This window comes from Muntiacus reevesi, chromosome 5, assembly GCF_963930625.1.
Source record: "Muntiacus reevesi chromosome 5, mMunRee1.1, whole genome shotgun sequence".
In the NCBI taxonomy this organism is placed as follows: domain Eukaryota; kingdom Metazoa; phylum Chordata; class Mammalia; order Artiodactyla; family Cervidae; genus Muntiacus; species Muntiacus reevesi.
The window spans coordinates 23,778,521-23,797,873 of NC_089253.1; the positions used below are offsets into that span (position 1 = coordinate 23,778,521).

Genomic DNA, 19,353 nt, shown 5'->3' on the forward strand with positions numbered 1-19,353 from the left:
AAGTAATTAGGCTCTGAGCGAGTATTGAGGGGTTTTCTCAGTCATAAAGTTAGTGAGCAGACTTAGGAACACGTATTTTGACCACCACGAAGCCATTTTAAATTTGTGTTCTCTTCAGATTGGCAAATAAATAACATTCAGATAAATGGTACATCACAGTACTTTAAAAATAAATATAAACAGACGTGAAGAACTCAGAAATCTTTTGCTGATTTTATGCACATCATTCTTTCCTTGGGAAGTGATCCAAATCTCTAAGCAACATAGTGGGTCCTGAGTTCATAATTTATTACTTTCATTTCTTTTGTTGCTGTTGTTCAGTCTGTAAGTCATGCCACACTCTTTGCAATCCTATGGACTGTAGCATGCCAGGTTTTCCGATCCTTCACTATCTCCCGCAGTTTGCTCAAATTCATGTCCCTCGAGTCGGAGAAGCTATCTAACCACCTCATCCTCTGCCACCCTCTTCTCCTTCTGCCTTCAATCTTTCCCAACATCAGGGTCTTTTCCAACAAGTCGGCTCTTTGCATCAGGTGGCCAGAGTATTGGAGCTTCAGCTTCAGAGGTTTGTAACACTGTACAGGAGACAGTGACCAAAACCATCCCAAAGGAAAAGAAATGCAGAAGGCAAAGTGGTTGTCTGAGGAGGCTTTACAAATAACTGAGGGAAAAAGAGAAGTGAAAAGCAAGGGAGAAAGGGGACGATATACCCAACTGAATGCAGAGTTCCAGAGAATAGCGGTAAGAAGTCCTTCATTTCTTTTAAACTTCTAAAATTTACTTTACAACATAAAATTGGTTTTTTTAAATCTAATGGAAACACAGCCTCGGCATCACTCATGAGGGCCTGTCAAGTACAGAGGACAGGCCTCAGCAATCAGGGCTGTTTCCCACCCCCGCCCCTCATTTCCTGACTCCTTCCCCCTACCTCCAGCTGCTGTCTTCCCCTCTTCCATGCAAAAGGTACCAACTTTTCATTTCTTCACTTGTGGCTTGCGTATTTTTGAAAAGATCAAAACAGCTTTCCCTTAATTCAAACTTTAAAATTCTTTTAAATGATCAATAAAATGGATTTTCCTACTCTAGCCCCCCATTTTTTCTCCCAGATTTTAAATTTCTAAAAATTGTATTGCCAAGAATAAACAAGTAAATGACATGGATCAGGAGGAAGCTAATGTCCCTGCTCATGCGATGCTGAGATCATTCGGAACGCTACCATTAGAAATGGTGCTGCGGGAACAGCATGGGCTGTAAAAGCCAAGTGATTTGCAAAATTATGCCAAGAGGATGAATTACTCAATACAAACACCTGCTGTGAAGTGATTATCAAATTATCCACAGTGTAGCTATGACCCTGCAAGCTGACTTTCCTTCCGCCCGACTCCCAATGCCTCACTCGTTTGTATTTACCAGTAAACATCCACAAAACCACTGCACTCCGCTAAGCCAAAAGGCAAAATTAACTGACTTGCGCTGAAATTAATGAGGGGCAGCCCAGCCACATCAGAACGGGGCATTGACCATTTGCAAAGGACTTCCACACACACGAGCTCACAGTTTGCAACAATTGCTCTAACCCTAAGGTGGTTCCCACCAGTGGGTTCTCCCAAAGAAAGTGCAAATCTTTAAAAGAAAAACCGAAGTTAAAACACACCCTAACTGTCTGGTCTACTTCTTCCCACCCCCCTCCACCACCACTTTTCTCTCCAGCTGTCAGTTCCTAAAGTGTATATTTTAATTTTCCATGGTGGACCACATCCAAAGCTTTTTTAAGGAGCCTGGGACTCTATTCTTCTCTAAAATCTATATGCAGCCATGGATTACCACAGCTGGCTCTGGTAACACGCGCAAAGTCCAACTTACTCTCTGAGACGATTTCTAAGGCTATTGTGAGTGACATTAGGCCTGTTTCTGGCAAGAAATCCTCTAGTTGTAATGTACACCCTCTTAAGTGGTCTTTTTGTGATCAGGGTCCCAGCTCTTACACAAATGCAGGGCACATTTTCCCCAATGGGTGTCCCAAGGAGAGCTTGGGAAGAAATCATCATTATCAAGGCAGTTCACCCAGACACACAGACTTGCTTGTTACCGTATTTAAAGAAGTGGCCACAAAGAAATAGTCATTGCATTTACAATAGGAGAAACCTAGTATGCATTTCCAAGGGATCACATTTTGGGGAGAATTACAGAATAATTACACATATGCTTAGATCACGAGCATTCAGTGAAGCGGACAGTATTTTGAGGATTTAAGATGTTGGCGTTGTGGTCGTCTCTAAGAAACCGGGATAATTCAGACATTCAAATGCAAAACTGCACCATTTGGAGAGTGTAGTGCGGTCTGCTCTGGTCACTGTTACAAATTCGGAAGGGATTCCCTGGCTGCAGACATTAGAGGCACTTAATACTTAAATCTGTTTCCAAATGTAAAGCATAGAACAAAAGTGCTGGGCATTAATGAAACATATCCTAACACAGGGTGCTGGCACATTTCATTAAAGTGTCACTTTGGGAGAGTAAAAAATAATGACAAGGGCTTTGCTGTGTGCAACTTGGTAAGGTTCTCAGATGAAATATCACTAATAACGTGTTAGACATCCATTTTAACACTATCAGGGTTTTCAGATAAGGCTGGAATTAACTTTATCCTAGGCTGTTGTCTATAACCAATTACTATAAATGAACCTCTTTCTAAATGGTCTAAATACTGCTTGTTCATGTTAGTTGTATTCAAACTGCCAGGAAATCAAGTATTCTTGGAAGTTATTGCAAGGATCTTAAGAAAAAGACTTTAAAAGATAAAATATCTGTTTACTCATATATTATTCATTTCCTGAAGGAATGTACCATGTGTATGTATTTTTAAAAATACATACCTTTATCATTTTTGCTGGGTCAGTGGCAAAAAACTTTTCTACTGCACTATAAACGCTAAAGTGGCCTTCTAAACTCTAAAGGGTTTTTTCTTTTTATAATTAAAAAAATTGGATAAGAATTCAACAAATATAGACCAAAAACTCAGCATTTTATGAATTTGAAAAGATTTCCAATTTCATGCTCCAATTTAAAGCTAAGTAGTTTTCTATTATTGCACGTGTATTTTCCACGTGCAAATACATGGAATTTGCATTTTCAGTAAAATTTCAAAACATCTCCTAAGATCCTGTGTTCAAAATATCAGAATAACAAGAACTTTGCAACTCTGACAACCACCTGGAAACTCTTACCAGACAGATTTATGCAGAGTGTTTTTCAACATGTATAGATTTGTTTGATTTTATGCAAAAGAGTCATTCTATAAAACGTAGCAAGGCAAGAAATTCTCCTAAGCTGGTCTGATGCAGCCAAGAATCGAGTTACAAAGTAACACAAAACAAAAGAGATGAAATAGAGAAATTAGTCCAAAGCAAAACAAGAGAAGTGCAGGAGAAATTTGGAGCTGGCAATCTCCTAATGTGAAAGGTTAATCACAAGATTTAAAACCTGATCTCACTCTCTAAGGCAGCTTATGTAATTGCATACATTGTAAAGAGACATGAGAACAGTGGGAACAGGAAAAAAAATTAAACGATCGAGCTTGATATAAACTGTAAATTTAACGTGGAAAAAAGCAAAAACAGGCAGAGAACTCAGCAAGGGGAACTAAAACAATAGAAATGGCTATAAATAACTACTTTTAAAGAAAGGACAACCTTTAATTTTTGGATCAATACGTAGTCTAATGGGATACTCCCTAAAGGCTCTTTAGATTAATTCCATTCATCTGTGTTGCCTAGCGAATATTTATAGGGAATCTATCATGAGCTGATACTTTGGGTATACAAAGATAAATCTGACACAAGTAAAAGAAAGCCATAGCTCCCTAGAGCAGAAAGTACCAACTGAGAGTTGAGAAGAAGAAATCACTCCACAAAAGAGCTGGTATTTAAACTCTGCCTGGAAGAATGGGCAGGACTTGGCTGTATGCAGGTAGGAACGGAAAGACAGGAGCAGAGGCAGGAGAGTCTGGAGCATGTGCATAAGTAAGAGACAACTTCAGGTTGACTGGAGTGCAGCTGACGGACACAGAAGCAGAGTGGGCTGGAAAGGGAGATGGACAGACATCATGGACTCGAGGAATTGGACTGCTTTTTAATGGGAAGTGGGAAAACAGTGGAGTTTGGGGATTCCAGGAATGGTCTTCCTCTAACGGTGTTGAAGAAGATTAATCTATGTGGGGCAGTCTAGAAGAGGAAGAGGAAAACATCATCTCAGCAGAATGTATTTCAGGACAGCGAAAAGTGCAGAGATTTGTCTTTTGGGGCTAGAAAGTACTGAAAGCATATTAATGAGTCACATAGTTCTAAATTTTAAGATTCACTTCTTGCTAAATTGGAAATGAAGTAAGAGGTGCCAAGGAAGAACATGTAATTTATCAAGGACTCAAGGAAGACCCAGTGGGTGTGACTCAGACCAATTTCCCCAGTTTTTCCAGAGAGATCTCTGGGTTCGTGTTGAATGCCAGAGACTGAATGGATTAAAAAAACACAACAAGGGTGTATATAATTGCCTATCACGACAGGAATTTGGATACCTCTCAGGCCCAACCAGGACATAAACAACCAGCTGCCCCATGAGCAGCCCCAGTGTCCAGAAATGTGCTAACCAGGCTAAAAATTGTCTCTGCATCAACAACAGGAAAGAGAAGCAGGCAAACACATGAGGAAGCCCTTGGCAAGAAGTGCATGGTATCAGGGGGCTTGGGGGCAACCTTTACTAAGGAGGATAATGTACAGATGAGCAGAATGTCATAGGGACATTTCTTTACTTGCCATATTTACATGGGCTTCCCTGATAGCTTTGTGGCAGGAGACATGGGTTCAGTCCATCGGTCGGGAAGATCTCCTGGAGGAGGAAATGGCAACCCACTCCAGTACTCTTGCCTGGAGAATCCCATGGACAGAGTAGCCGGTGGGCTACAGTCCATGGGGGTCGCAAAAGAGTCAGACACAACTTAGTGACTAAACAACAACACATTTATACAGCACTTTATACCTTCCAAGGTGCTTTTATTAACTTAAAAAAAAGTTATTTATTATTTATTTGGCTGTGCCAGGTCTTAGTTGTGGTGTGTGGGATCTAGTTCTCTAAACAAGGATTGAACCCAGGCCTCCTGCATTGGGAACACAGAATTTCAGCCACGGGACCACCAGGGAAGTCCCCCTCAAGGTGTTTTTAAATATATGATTTCATTCCCCCCCCAAACCCCATTATTCTCATTTTACAGAAAAAGTTACCAAAGCCCTGTCGGACTGTGTGACTATTTCAGAGCTTCTTCGTAGCAGGGTGAGCACCCAGAACCCAGCTCTCTGGATTTCTCCTCCACGTCTTCACCTGGTCTGTTCCTCCTTATCATCAGCAAATATTTATCAAGCATCTGTTGTGTAGAAGCCATGCTTCTAAGTCTGAGGAAAGCCTCAGGTCTTCCTGGGAGAGTTAGAAAAATCCTAGCAGGGTTTTTGGTGGCAAACGATAGCCTACATGGCGCCCCCTGGTGGCAGGTACGATAAGCACTGTGAGGTAGGAAGCCTTGAGAAGTTTTTAGGATTCAGAAACAACTTTGAGTTTTTAAGACCCGACTTCATGGAAAGGTGAGACTATTGAAACACAGAAAATAACTTTTACAAGGGCTCATCTAATCCAGCGCTCTCATTTGGCATATTAAGAAACTGATGTCCAGGAATTTCCCTGGTGGTCAAGTGGCTAAGACTCTGTGTTCCCACTGCAGGGAGCCTGGGTTCAATCCCTGGTCAGGGAACTAGACCCCACATGCCACAACTAAGACCCAGCACAGCCAAATAAATAAATAAATGTTAAAAAAAGAAAGAAAGAAAGAAAAAGAAAGGAAATGATGTCCAGAGAGGTCAAGCAATTGTGCTCTGGGCAGCACCGCATTCTAACCCAGTGCTCCTCTTCAGTAAGAAATGCACCCCTCGGCCTCTTCCTCATCCCCCTTTCTCCTGTGTGTTAATACTCATGCCACAAAGGCAATGTCCTTGGGAAGGAGGACATGGAAAGGATAAGCCCCTGGTATTGGCACAAAGGGACATCTCCTGGATTCTGCTCTTGATGACTTTATCCCCCTCATCCTCCTCTGAGCCTCAGTATCCTCACTGCTAAACTCAAAATATTCCCACCTTACTGGGTTGTGTTAAGCGTTAAATGAAATAACACAAGTGTCACACTTAGCACAGCCTGGCATGTAGCACAATTCAATACAGGGTAGTTGCTATTATGCTTAGTCAACCACCTCTGTCTGGAGTCATCAACCCTGGGCATTTGGTAAGAAATATGTATGTAACAGGAAATCAATAGATTGGTATTTACAGATGAAGCCTTTGAAGTTGAAACAGGTATAGTAACTTGCTAAAGGCCTTATTTCAAATAACTGGCAATGTTCTGGAAGTTATATGCAGCATTCTATTCATTAAGCCACCACCAACTCCACCATTAAAAGATTTTTGTTGGTCTTTGTATCATCTGCAGCTGTTGTCTGTAACAATCCTGAATTTCACATGTGAAAAAGTTGAAATAATACCTGATTGGCACTTCACTCAGTCTATAACTTTGCACCTCTTTTAAGACTCATATCTTTTGAAATATAGTAGGAAAAATAAGCTCCTCCCCCAAATAATAAAATTACTAGAGGCTTTCAAGATTCTTTGGAGAGTTAAACCAAAGAAATGTGGTGCTCATTTGTTCCTATAATAGGTATGCTGTCCCAAAATTTCCATTATGCACCCGGAAGCTAACTGAGCTCATTTTGAGAGCAGGCATCTAAGAGAATGTTTGCTATACAGTCATCCCTCGGTACCCATGAAGGATTGGTTTCAGGACCTCTCACAGATATCAAAATTTGAGGATCTTCAAGTCCCTTATATAAAATGGTGTAGTATTTGCATATAATCTATACACATCTTCCTGAATACTTTAAATCATCCCTAGATTACTTATAAAACCTAATACAATGTAAATGCTGTGTAAATGTTGTGAATATAAAATGTAAATATTTATGTAAATAGTTGCTGCTGTATGGCAAAGTCAAGCTTTGCTTTATAGAACTTCTTTGGATTTTTTTTTCTTTCTTTTTGGAGTATTTCAAGCAGCAATTGGTTGAATCCACAAATGTGGGATCCAAGGGTATGAACGGCCTGCTGCATCCATATTCAGAATCTTAGTAACCTATGGTACCTAAGGACCCTCTTGAGTCCATATAATTACTAAGAATACTCCTTAACTGTCAAAAGATTTCAGATTTAGACAATAAACTATATATATAACAAATTATATAGCCATCCTACCAACAAACCATGGGGGTAAGGAAAATTTCCCTCTTCTCTGATACTTTAAATGGAAGGAAAATATTGGACTAACCCTTTTATAAACTACCATGAAAACTAGACCAAAACATGGAACAACTCTGTTCACACACTGGATAAGAGATAGCTCAGGGCTGTGGGTTAAGCACGATGATTACCCCAGATTTCTTTCCACTGGCATTTTCCAAATCTCAGAGTAGATACGGCAAATTCAAAGAGTACGGTAGTTTCATGGAACAGAGGAGACAGAAGTCAGATTTCAGAGAGACTGAGACAACCAGAATTTGTGAGGAAAAGTACTGAAAAGAGAGTTACACGGTGAAAGAACTCTAAAAATCTGCAGAGTGCTGTGAGCCTTTGAATACATACATACACAGGTGGGACTCGACAGTCCAGGCAAAGAACAAGCGCTGGAGAGCGGTCAGCTGAACCACTACGGAAGTTTGCGCAGTGCTAGGAGACATGTGAGTTCCCTAGAGTGCTGTCACCTGACAGGATACATATAAAAGCACACATCAAGGCACGTCTTAATTAAATTGCTGAAAACCAGTCATAAAGAGACTATCTGAAAAGCAGTCAGAGAGGAAAAAAGACAACACCTTTAGAAGAATGAAGATATGGATTATCATTGATTTCTCAAGCCAAACAATAACAGAATGGCATTTTTTAAGTGCTGAAAGCAAAGAAAAAATAATTTTTTATTATTAAATACATCATGTACAAAGGCATCAAAAATATGAAATACCTAGGGATAAATCTAACAAAATAAGTTAGGATCAGTATAGTAAAAACAACAAAAAAATGGAACTGGTAGAAATTAAAGAAGACCCAAATGTTCATGGATTGGAAGATTCAATATTATTAAAAAGTCTATTTTCCATAAATTTATCTATATAATTCAAAGCAATCTAAAGGAAAATCCTTGAGATGAAGCTGGGATTTCTAATTCTTCACTTTCAGTCATGGGTTCTTCACAATCTATAACATTTGCCCAAAGAGAGGTTGGCATTCTTTCTGCTTTTCCTGCGGTTTCTGTTTGCCAGACTGGTTTTATGATGTTGCAGTCATCATGGGAAACACCTCAGGGTGAAGAGTGCCTTTAACATACTGGGAGAGGATCATCAGAGAGATGACTGTCACCCTCCTAGGCCTACATGAATTGTTCTGTGTGTTCACTCAGTCATGCCTGACTCTTCGCAATCCCGTGGACTGTAGCCGGCCAGGCTCCTCAGTCCATGGGATTTTCCAGGTAAGAATCCTGGAGTGGCTTGCCATTTCTTTCTTCAGGAAATCTTCATGATCCAGGAATCGAACTCACATCTCCTGAGTCTCCTGAATTGGCAGGCAGATTCTTTACCACTGAGTCACCTGGGAAGCCCACGTGAATTGCTCTAATTCTCTTCAATTTTCCAAGTGGTTTATACTTTGGCTCCATATTTTGGGAAGACTGGCATGAAGGCTTGAAGATTTCTTTAACTTCGTCTATAACGGTGCCTAGTAGAATGACATTTGCATATGTCATTCACATATTTGGATATAAGCAGCTGTTTGGGGGAAATGGCCCTCAGCAGGAAACCCCTTTTCTGGTCACTTTAGTGAAGCTACATTGTCACTAACCTTCAACCAGGTACCCCCATGCTCTGCTCATCTCCAGCCCTGGCACACTTTCCTTGCCTAACCTGTTGGCTCTTTCCTCAGATCAAAGAAGTAGAAACGAAGCATAAGTAATTAACAGATGACCTAGCTTCCTCTTTCAGTAATCTCATGAACCAACAGTGTGAACAAGATAGCATCTAAAGAAAGATCACAAGGAGGCAACAAGCTTGCACACAGGGGAAGATGACTGAGTTTGAACCCCAATCTCAATGATTAACCAAGATTATTCCCCTTTTCCCTTTAAAAACTTTCATGACTGAGCAGAATCTGGTTCAGAAGGTAGTTTTTGGGGGAACACAAGTTTGCCTTCTCCCCAGATTGCTGGTATTCTGATTAAAAACAATTTTCTTTTCTACCTACAACTGCCCCTGGGGTACTGACTTTTGAGTGGGGAGCAGTGAAACCTGAGTTTGGTTACATTCATAGGACAGATGTGGCTCAGAGTATCTCTAATCTCATTGTCAGTTCAGTTCAGTTGCTCAGTCGTGTCTGACTCTTTGCGACCCCATGAATTGCAGCACGCCAGGCCTCCCTATCCTTCACCAACTCCCGGAGTTTACTCAAACTCATATCCATTGAGTCGGTGATGCCATCCAGCCATCTCATCCTCTGTCGTCCCCTTCTCCTCATGCCCCCAGTCCCTCCCAGCATCAGGGTCTTTTCCAATGAATCAACTCTTCGCATGAGGTAGCCAAAGTATTAGAGTTTCAGCATCATACCTTCCAATGAACACCCAGGATTGATCTCCTTTAGGATGGACTGGTTGGATCTCCTTGCAGTCCAAGGGACTCTCAAGAGTCTTCTCCAACACCACAGTTCAAAAGCATCAATTCTTTGGCGCTCAGCTTTCGTCACAGTCCAACTCTCACATCCATACATGACCACTGAAAAAACCATAGACTTGACTAGATGGACCTTTGTTGGCAAAGTAATGTTTCTGCTTTTTAATATGCTGTCTAGGTTGGTCATAACTTTCCTTCCAAGGAGTAAAAGCATCTTTTACTTTCATGGCTGCAATCACCATCTGCAGTGATTTTGGAGCCCAAAAAAATAAAGTCTGACACTGTTTCCACTGTTTCCCCATCTATTTCCAATGAAGGGATGGGACCAGATGCCATCATCTTAGTTTTCTGAATGTTGAGCTTTAAGCCAACTTTTTCACTCTCCTCTTTCACTTTCATCAAGGGGCTCTTTAGTTCCTCTTCACTTTCTGCCATAAAGGTGGTGTCATCTCCTTATTTAAGGTTATTGATATTTCTCCTGGTAATCTTGATTCCGTGCTTCCTCCAGCTCAGTGTTTCTCATGATGTACTCTGCATACAAATTAAATAAGCAGGGTGACAATATACAGCCTTGACGTATTCCTTTTCCTATTTGGAACCAGTCTGTTGTTCCATGTCCAGTTCTAACTGTTGCTTCCTCTCCTGCATATAGGTTTCTCAAGAGGCAGGTCAGGTGGTCTGGTATTCCCATCTCCTTCAGAATTTTCCACAGTTTATTGTGATCCACACAGTCAAAGGCTTTGGCATAATCAATAAAGCAAAAATAGATGTTTTTCTGCAATGCTCTTGCTTTTTTGATGATCCAGCGGATGTTGGCAATCTCATTGTAGGAGGAGTGAATTTTTTTAAAAAGGTGGGGGGAAATCTTTGTAAGAACTCTCTCCAGTCCTCACAGTGATATTGGTTTTTCTGACTCTTTCTCCAAACCACATACTGAATGGCTTAATGCTGGTGGTATGGAGTGAAATTCTATTTTTGGAGGTAAGTCCGCAGGGTAACTTATTCCACTGAAAACATCCCTCTGCCTTTGAATGCTGACATTCATGGATCTGAGTCCTGCAGTCTTCTATGAGATGATGAAGAATTATTGGTTTTGTTCAGTCGCTAAGTCATGTCCAATTCTTTGCGACCCCATGGACTGCAGCATGCCAGGCTCCCCTGTCCTTCACTGTCTCCTGGAGTTTGCTCAAATTCATGTCCATCCAGTTGGTGATGCTATGAAGGATGTCAGGCATGTTTCTAAACACGTCTAGATTATCCACATGAACCTGGACTCTGAACCCCTCACTAAGGTTGGTGAATACCCCTACCCATCAGCTGCTTTGCAGTTCAGCCACACCACACGGTACAGACTGAGCACCCAGCTTCGAACCAGCTCTAACATTCCGCTCACTGACACTCCTCTCGATTAGCAATTTGATAATATTTTGGACTGCAGAAAGCAGTGTCTAAGTACACACTCTGGATGTAGAGTGCAGAAGCTCCATTCTGGCGGTGCATTCTTCTCTTTTTGCCAGTCTGACGGACCCCTGGTATGACAGTTCTGTTTCTGACCTGAGATGGAAACATAATTGACCCTGGGCAAGGACCAGCTGGTCAGAGGGGCACAACGATCTCTTCCTTCTCACTTGATGCTTCATCGATGAAAGAAATCTGAGTAGGAGTTTCAATTTCAGTTAATATAATTTGTTTCTCCCCCAAATCTGTACTTTGGGCTAGTTGACAACAACTCTTTCGTAACAGGGAACAGTCTAAGTAAACCTTCAAGCTGGGGGGAATCTGAGTCCTGCCTCTTACTGGCTTCATGACCTTGGACAACTTATTTAACCTCTCGGGTTTCTGAGTTTCTCCATCTGTACTTCAAACTTTTCAAGGCAGGGCCCATTAATTCTTTCATGGGATCCTTGTGGAGGCGGACCAGGACGTGGCACGGGCCCTCAGGTTCTCGCTGCCCAAGCCGTCAGTGGAGACGGTTAGGTACTCGGCCAGCCGCCCCTCGAAGGAGCTCACGGTGCCAGCCGATGCCCACTGACTGGTGACCCCGCTGGGTGTGAAAGCACAAGCCAGTGCTGACTGTGCCAACACTGCTGGGGATCTGCCAAAAGATTTCTTAAACATGAAAGAAAAGTGCTAGCAATAAGAGGAAAATATGAATTGAATTTTAACAAACTTAAAAGCTTTGATTTTTCAAGAAACAGTGTCAAGAAAAAGAAAGGTCAAGTCTCATACTACTAGGAAAAAGTATTCACAATACATATACTTGACAAAATACTCATGTCCAGAAAAAATACAAAGAATACTTGCAACTCAGTAAGAAGACAGCAAGCCATTTCTCAAATGGGCAAAAAATCTGACAGTCATTTCACAAAAGAACATACATATTCTTGAGAGAATATCTGTGAGGGAAATTTTGGAGGTAATAAAAATATTCTATGTCTTGACTACTAGCAGAGAGGCTCATATGTTTGTCAAAATTCAATGAGCTGCACATTTTAAATAGATGTATTTTCTTATACCTAAAATATAACTCAATAAGTTTTTTTTTAATAAAAGGGAAAGGGGAGGAAAGGGGGAAAGTGAAGGACATTATGCAGCTATTAAAAAGAATAAGGTAAACATCTACTTCTGAATTTAAAGATAGGATATCAAGTGAAAAATGAGTTATTGAATAGTACCATTAATCCCATGCATTGTTCAAAAAAGTAGTCTTTCCCCCCCTCACCCACCCAAGTATATATATTTACTTATATATACCCCAAGAGAATGGTTACAGAGAAAAAGCAAATCAAGAGCTATTCTGTAGAGTATCAGAGGAAAAGAGGAGCAGGCTTTTATTTTCATTTTATGTCCTTCTAGACTTTTTAAATTTTTAATGAGTCTGTATTAGTTTTAAAATAAAATAAATTTTAAAACTTTAATGCCCTCAAACACCTGTCTTTTGCTCTCTAAATGACATCATTAAAACATTATAAGATAGGAAGATATCCATTTTTTCTGAGTATTTTTATTATTCATACTTATAATATGTGTAGAAACCTTCAGTTTTTCATTGTAGAATAATATACATGAGATTTACCATTTTAACCAATTTTAAGTATTCAGTTCATTGACATTAAGTGTATCCCCACTGTTACATAATCGTCACCACTATCCATTTCCATTTTCTCATCATCCCAAACTGACACTCCGTTCCCACTAGACAGCAATTCCCGATTTTGCCTTCTTCTAGCCCCTAAGCAATCACTAATCTACTGCCTATCTCTGAGAGGAAGTGAAAGTGAAAGTCACTCTGTTGTGTCTGACTCTTTGTGACCCCGTGGACTATACAGTCCGTGGAATTCTCCAGGCCAGAATACAGGAGTGGGTAGCCTTTCCCTTCTCCAGCGGATCCTCCCAACCCAGGGATTGAACCCAGGTCTCCCACATTGCAAGCAGATTCTTTGCCAGCCAAGCCACAAGGGAAGACCAAGAATACTGGAGTGGGTAGCCTATCCCTTCTCCGTGGATCTTCCTGACCCAGGAATCAAATCAGGGTCTCCTGCATTGCAAGTGTATTCTTTACCAACTGAGCTATCAGGAAAGCCTGAATCACTAATCTACTTTCTGTTTCTACCTCAGGTACCTCATTTATGTGGAATCATACAATATTTGTCCTTTCGCATTTGACATTTCATTAGCATAATGTCTTCAAAATTTATCCATGTTGTAGCATATATCAGAATTTCATTCCTTTTTAAAGCTGAATAATACCCCACTGTTTAACCCAGTCATGCATCATGAGCATCTGACTTGCTTCTATCTTTTGACTACTGTGACTAACGCTGCTGTAAACATTTTTGTAGAAATATCTGTTGAGTTCTTGCTTTCAGTTCTTTTGGGTATATATCTAGAAGTGAAATTGCTGGATCATATGATTATTCTTTTCATTTTTCCTCAGCTGTAAATTGGGCATGATAATCCCTGTTCTGTTCACACCCACAGAGCTTTGAGAACCATATAAAAACCCAACCTGCTAAACATCAAATTCATGTAAGGGATTATGAGAAAGTTTTTGTGAAGAGTGCGATTCTAAAACAAAAATGTGCATAAATAATTTAAAAACAATGAATGCCTCATATGCCAAGTACTGACCTATGCATTTCACAGATGTTAGCAAATTTAACATTGGAAGGACTGATGCTGAAACTGAAGCTCCAATACTTTGGCCACCTGATGCAAAGAACTGACTCATTGAAAAAGACCCTGATGCTGGGAAAGATTGAAGGCAGGAGGAGAAGGGAATGACAGAGGATGAGATGGTTGGATGTCATCACTGACTCAATAGACATGAATTTGTTGAGCAAGCTCCAGGATTTGGTCATGGACAGCGAATCCTGGCGGGCTGCCGTCCATAGGGTCGTAAAGAGTCGGACACGACTGAGCAACTAAACTGAGCAAATTTAAGCCTCAAGGGGCAATCTTGTGAAGCAGGTATTGCTACAATTGGCCCTCCAAATCTGTGGGTTCCATATCCACAGATCCAACCAACCATGGACTGAAAATATTCAGGACAAAAAAGAAACTTACAGAAAGCTCTAAAATGCAAAACTTGCATGCATGTTATGTGAGAAAACTCAGGCAGAGAAGAGCTACATAACCTGCCCAATGTCACATACCTAGTAATAGGAGAATCAGAAAACTTCAAGGAGTAACAGACTTCCGAACATGACAGAGTTCTTTCCTCGTTGAGTAGGTTTTATCATAATCTACAATTTCAAATTTTGAAAGAAAAAAAATGCATGTATCTCATTTCAAAGCTATATTAGTAGTTTAGGAAATGCAAAGGGAAATAAATCTGTCATTATAAATGCTACCTCAGTTTCCCCATAAATGGTTACTTCTTTGATTCTGAAAGAGGAGAAGAATCTAGACTTTTTAAGTATCACCATGTGTAGGTATCACAAAAACTGGCTTCTGAAAAGGTTTTGACCTCCCTGTTGCTGTTGGAGTTTGGGGGAACAGGTGGGGAGCACAGAGGGAGAGGAGCCACGTCTGCCGCTGGCATCAACACGAAGGAAAGAGAAAGCAAAGGAAAGCATGTGTGAGCCAACAGGAGACACACCATATTTCTAATGAGGTCTTCATGCCTTCTTTGTCTTCAAATGAAAACTGGAACCATGAAATTCCTTTTTTGTTAATGTTAAGATGTGGTAATGCCAAGCATTCATGACCATAAGCATGGAAAATTGATGAAATTACAATCTGTTCAGGGAAATAATGTAGTGATGAGAGAAAAAATCTTCACCTGTGTCAGGATCCTGATGCAGCTTTTAAAAACAGGTGTACATTCTCTTCCCCCTCTGGGGGAAGACATCCCTTTGTATGACAAGCCAAGTAGATGCATATGGAAAAAGCCAAAGGAAAAAAAATGAGATTGACACAAATAATTGAGATATTTTTAAGGGCATGTAAGTCAGTGCGCATTTCATTAGTATCATTTCAGCAATTTTCTGCTCTCCAAGATGAAGCCAAATTGAAATCATATCCTCCTACTTAATGAGCAAAAGAATGTGATTATCTTGCTGGAACATTAAGATTTGAGACGTTCATGTGATGTAAATCAGAGTTAATCTAAGTAAAATAAACCTGACCCTTTCCCATGAATGCTTTTCATCAGAATACATTAAAAGTCATCACTTCTTTAAGAGCTATTAACAGCTACAACTCAATATTCAGAGTCATGCATTTCTAGCATACACTATACTGAGGTCTCGAGTAATTGAAAAAAGAATTGCTCTATCTGGCTTCCCCGGTGGCTCAGACGGTAAAGAATCTGCCTGCAATGCGGGAGACCTAGGTTCTATCCCTGGGTAGGGAAGATCCCCTGGAGAAGGGAATGGCTACCCACTCCAGTATTCTTGTCTGGAGAATCCCATAAACAGAGGAACCTGGAGGGTTACAGTCCATGGCGTCAGAGTCGGATATGACTGAGTCACTCACACACACACATACACACACACACACAATCGCAGAGCATTCAGCTTCCATCTTAAGTACCATCTGCAAAGGTTCAAGGCTACGTGACTATCAGTTATTGCTGGTTAACAAGTCAACTTAAACTTTGTAGCTTAAACAATAACCCCTTAATAATGCTCCTGAATTCTGCTGATTGAATGAGATCTGCCTGATCTCCGATGGGCCCACTCCTGTGGTCAGCTGGTGTAACGACTGTGGGTAGGTTGGTCCAGGATGGCTTGGACTGCCCTGACTTAGTTCTACTTGCACACGGTGACTTATCCTCCAACAGGCAGGTCCCAGTTTATTTTCAAGGCAATGGCAAAGTTCTGAGAAAAAGAATAGAGGCAACCAAGACTTGTTGAGGTCTAGATCCAGAACTAACGCATGGTCTTGCCCACATTCTTTTGGCCAAAAATAAGATCTAAGGTCAGTCCTGATTCAGAGGGTGGGGAAACAGAGTCTGTCTCAGGATGAGAGGAACTGCAAGATGTCATTGCCAAGGGGAAGAATGGAAGCCATGGAATTTAACTGGAAATGGACTGCCTCCAATTTACAAATGGATTGAAGTGCAAAAGTACACTGGCCCTCCATTGTTTGACTCTGGAGACACATATTCCTAAAGCAATAAATGTTAAGTCAGGTTCCCCAGTTAATCAAGGAGCTTATTACCCCACAAAGTTGAAGAAAGAACTATGCATTAGCAATGTATATAAAAATAAATAATGCAGTTACTAGAAAAATCACAATGCGTTAAATCAGACATTAAATTTTTTTTTTAGATAAAAGTGCCTTAGAAAAGCAAGTTTTGTTAAGAGAATGCCAACTCTATGGATATCTTGGATCATGTAGTGTTGTTGTTCAGTCACTCAGTTGTGTCCAACTCTTTGTGACCCCATGGACTGCAACACGCCAGGCTTCCCCATTCTTCACTATCTCCCAGAGTTGCTCAAACACATGACCGCTGAATCAGTGATTATCCAGCCATCTCATCCTCTGTTGTCCCCTTCTCCTCTTGCCTTCAATCCTTCCCAGCATGGGGATCTTATCCAATGAGTTGGCTCCTCACATCAGGTGGCCAAAGTAGTCAAGCTTCAGCTTCAGCATCAGTCCTTCCAATGAATATTCAGGACTGATTTCCTTTAGGATTGACTGGCTTGATCTCCTAGCTGTCCAAGTGATTTTCAAAAGTCTTCTCCAGCACCACAGTTTGAAAGCATCACTTCTTTGGTGCTCAGTCTTTTTTATGGTCCAACTCTCAAATCTGTACATTACTACTGGAAAAACCATAGCTTTGACTATACAGACCTTTATTGGCAAAGTGATATCTCTGCTTTTAATATGCTGTCTAGGTTTGTCACAGCTTTTCTTCCAAGGAGCTACAGTCACCATCTGCAGTGATTTTGGAGCCCAATAAAAAAGTCTGTCGCCATTTCCATTTTTTCCCCTTCTTTTTGCCATGAAGTGATGGGTCGGGATGCATGATCTTCATTTTTCGAACGTTGAGTTTTAAACCAGCTTTTTCATCAAGAGGCTCTTTAGTTCCTCTTAGCTTTCTGCCATAAGAGTGGTGCTATCTGCATATCTGAGGTTATTGATATTTCTCCCGGCAATCTTGATTCCAGCTTGAGCTTCATCCAACCCAGCATTTCACACGATTTACTCTGCATATAAGTTAAATAAGCAGGGTGGCAATATTCAGCCTTGATGTACTCTTTTCCAAATTTAGAAACAGTCTGTTGTTCCATGTCCAGTTCTGTTGCTTCTTGACCTGCATACAGGTTTCTCAGGAGGCAGGTAAGGTGGTCTGTTATTCCCATCTCTTTAAGAATTTTCCACAGTTTCTTGTGATCCACACAAAGGCTTTAGTATAGTCATGAGATAGTGAGATGGTGACCTGTGAGAAAATTAGCAGTGCCTTTTCTCCAAGCCCTTCTTTACCATCTACTGCCTCCATAGTTCCACCAAATATATGCATTCTGGGTCCTAAATGCCCTCCCCCATTCCATTCTCATTCTTATACTTATCACCGGGAAATTGAGGTAACAGGAGTAAAACTTTTCAAACCAGTTGTCTAGTTGTACTCCTGTTCATTCCCCAATCACTCATCAGCCTACTTCCATCTACCTTCCATTCCCACTTCTCCAATGAACCTGACCTGTCAAAGTCATCAATGAGATCTGAGCTGCAGAATTCAAAGTTCATATTTTAGTCATCATCTCATACGATCTTTGAGCAGCACTGAGTCCCACAAAGGACACTCTCCTTGAAACATATTCATCCCTTTGCTTTTGTGAAAGGGACTTTCCTGATTTTCCTCTTGCTTCACCAACTCTTCCATCTGTCTCCTTTGCCGGTTCATCTTTTTTCCCTGCCCGTAACTCCTTGCATATAAGCATGCCCTGAAGTTTGATCCTGGTACTTTTTCTCCAGCTGCACTTTCTTCCCAGGGTATCTCAGCCATTCCCATAGTTGACAATCACAGAAATATCAAGGGCAGGGAAGTGAGAGTTGCCCATTCCTGGTATAAGGAATGCAGGTGCATGGTCTATAAAGATAATTAAAACTACAGGTACAAGTCATGCGGGTGCATGGTCTATAGAGATAATTAAGACTACTATGTGTGGGTCTAATTTTCCTTATCACCAATTCTAAACAGTCAGTCATAAACTACTCTTTCCAAGGTAGGATGGGGTATCTTTGGCTGACCTAAGTTGTAACAGCGGTTGCAATTACTGTTGAGTTTTGATAAAAATTTGGAAGTTTCAATTTAGCACATTTTGATTACTTATTCTTTAATAAGCACTGTATTCGACATGAAAGTTCATTGGAGAAGGCCCGTTTATGCAGTCAGTCCTGTCCCTCTTCTACAGGATGGGCAAGCTCTGCTATAGGCATTTATTTCAAGAGAGGTTAGTGATAGTTTGAAATTATTCAGTCTTGTGGTACAGTTCATATCTGTTGCCCCTGTAGCACTACATTTTCCCTCGGTTATGATTATATAGATCATGGTTATATATACCCTCAACAGGGACAGCGTGGAGTTGGAAAGAATATGCCCACTTCTCTCTTCTTTTAACTTGCTGATGTTTAAAGAGGAAGGAAAACCAGGGGAGGAGGATGAGAAACGCCATGTACCCCCTTGTGGCTCAGCTGGTAAAGAATCCACCTGCAATGCAGGAGACCCTGGTTCGAATACTGGGTCAGGAAGATCTGCTGTGAAGGGATAGGCTACCCACTCCAGTATTCTTGGGCTTCCCTTGTGGCTCAGCTGGTAAAGAATATGCCTGCAATGTGGGAAACCTAGGTTCGATCCCTAGGTTGGGAAGATCCCCTGGAGAAGGGAAAGGCTACCCACTCCTGTATTCTGGCCTGGAGAATTCCATGGACTGTATAGTTGACTGAGTGACTTTTAACTCACTCACTCACTCATAGAGTGGAAAGCAAGTATGTGCATGTTCAGTTGGTCATGTCCAACTCTTTGGGACCCCATGGACTGTAGCCCACCAGGCTCCTTTGTCCACGGGGTTCTCCAGGCAAGAATATTGGAGTGGGTTGCCGCG

The 19,353-nt window shown here is 41.0% G+C and overlaps 1 pseudogene; it reads right to left on the reverse strand.

Annotated features, from left to right (window-relative positions):
• Positions 1–10,641: 10,641 nt before the first annotated feature.
• Positions 10,642–19,353, reverse strand: part of LOC136169207 (protein artemis-like) — a 58,637-nt pseudogene continuing 49,925 nt past the window's right edge.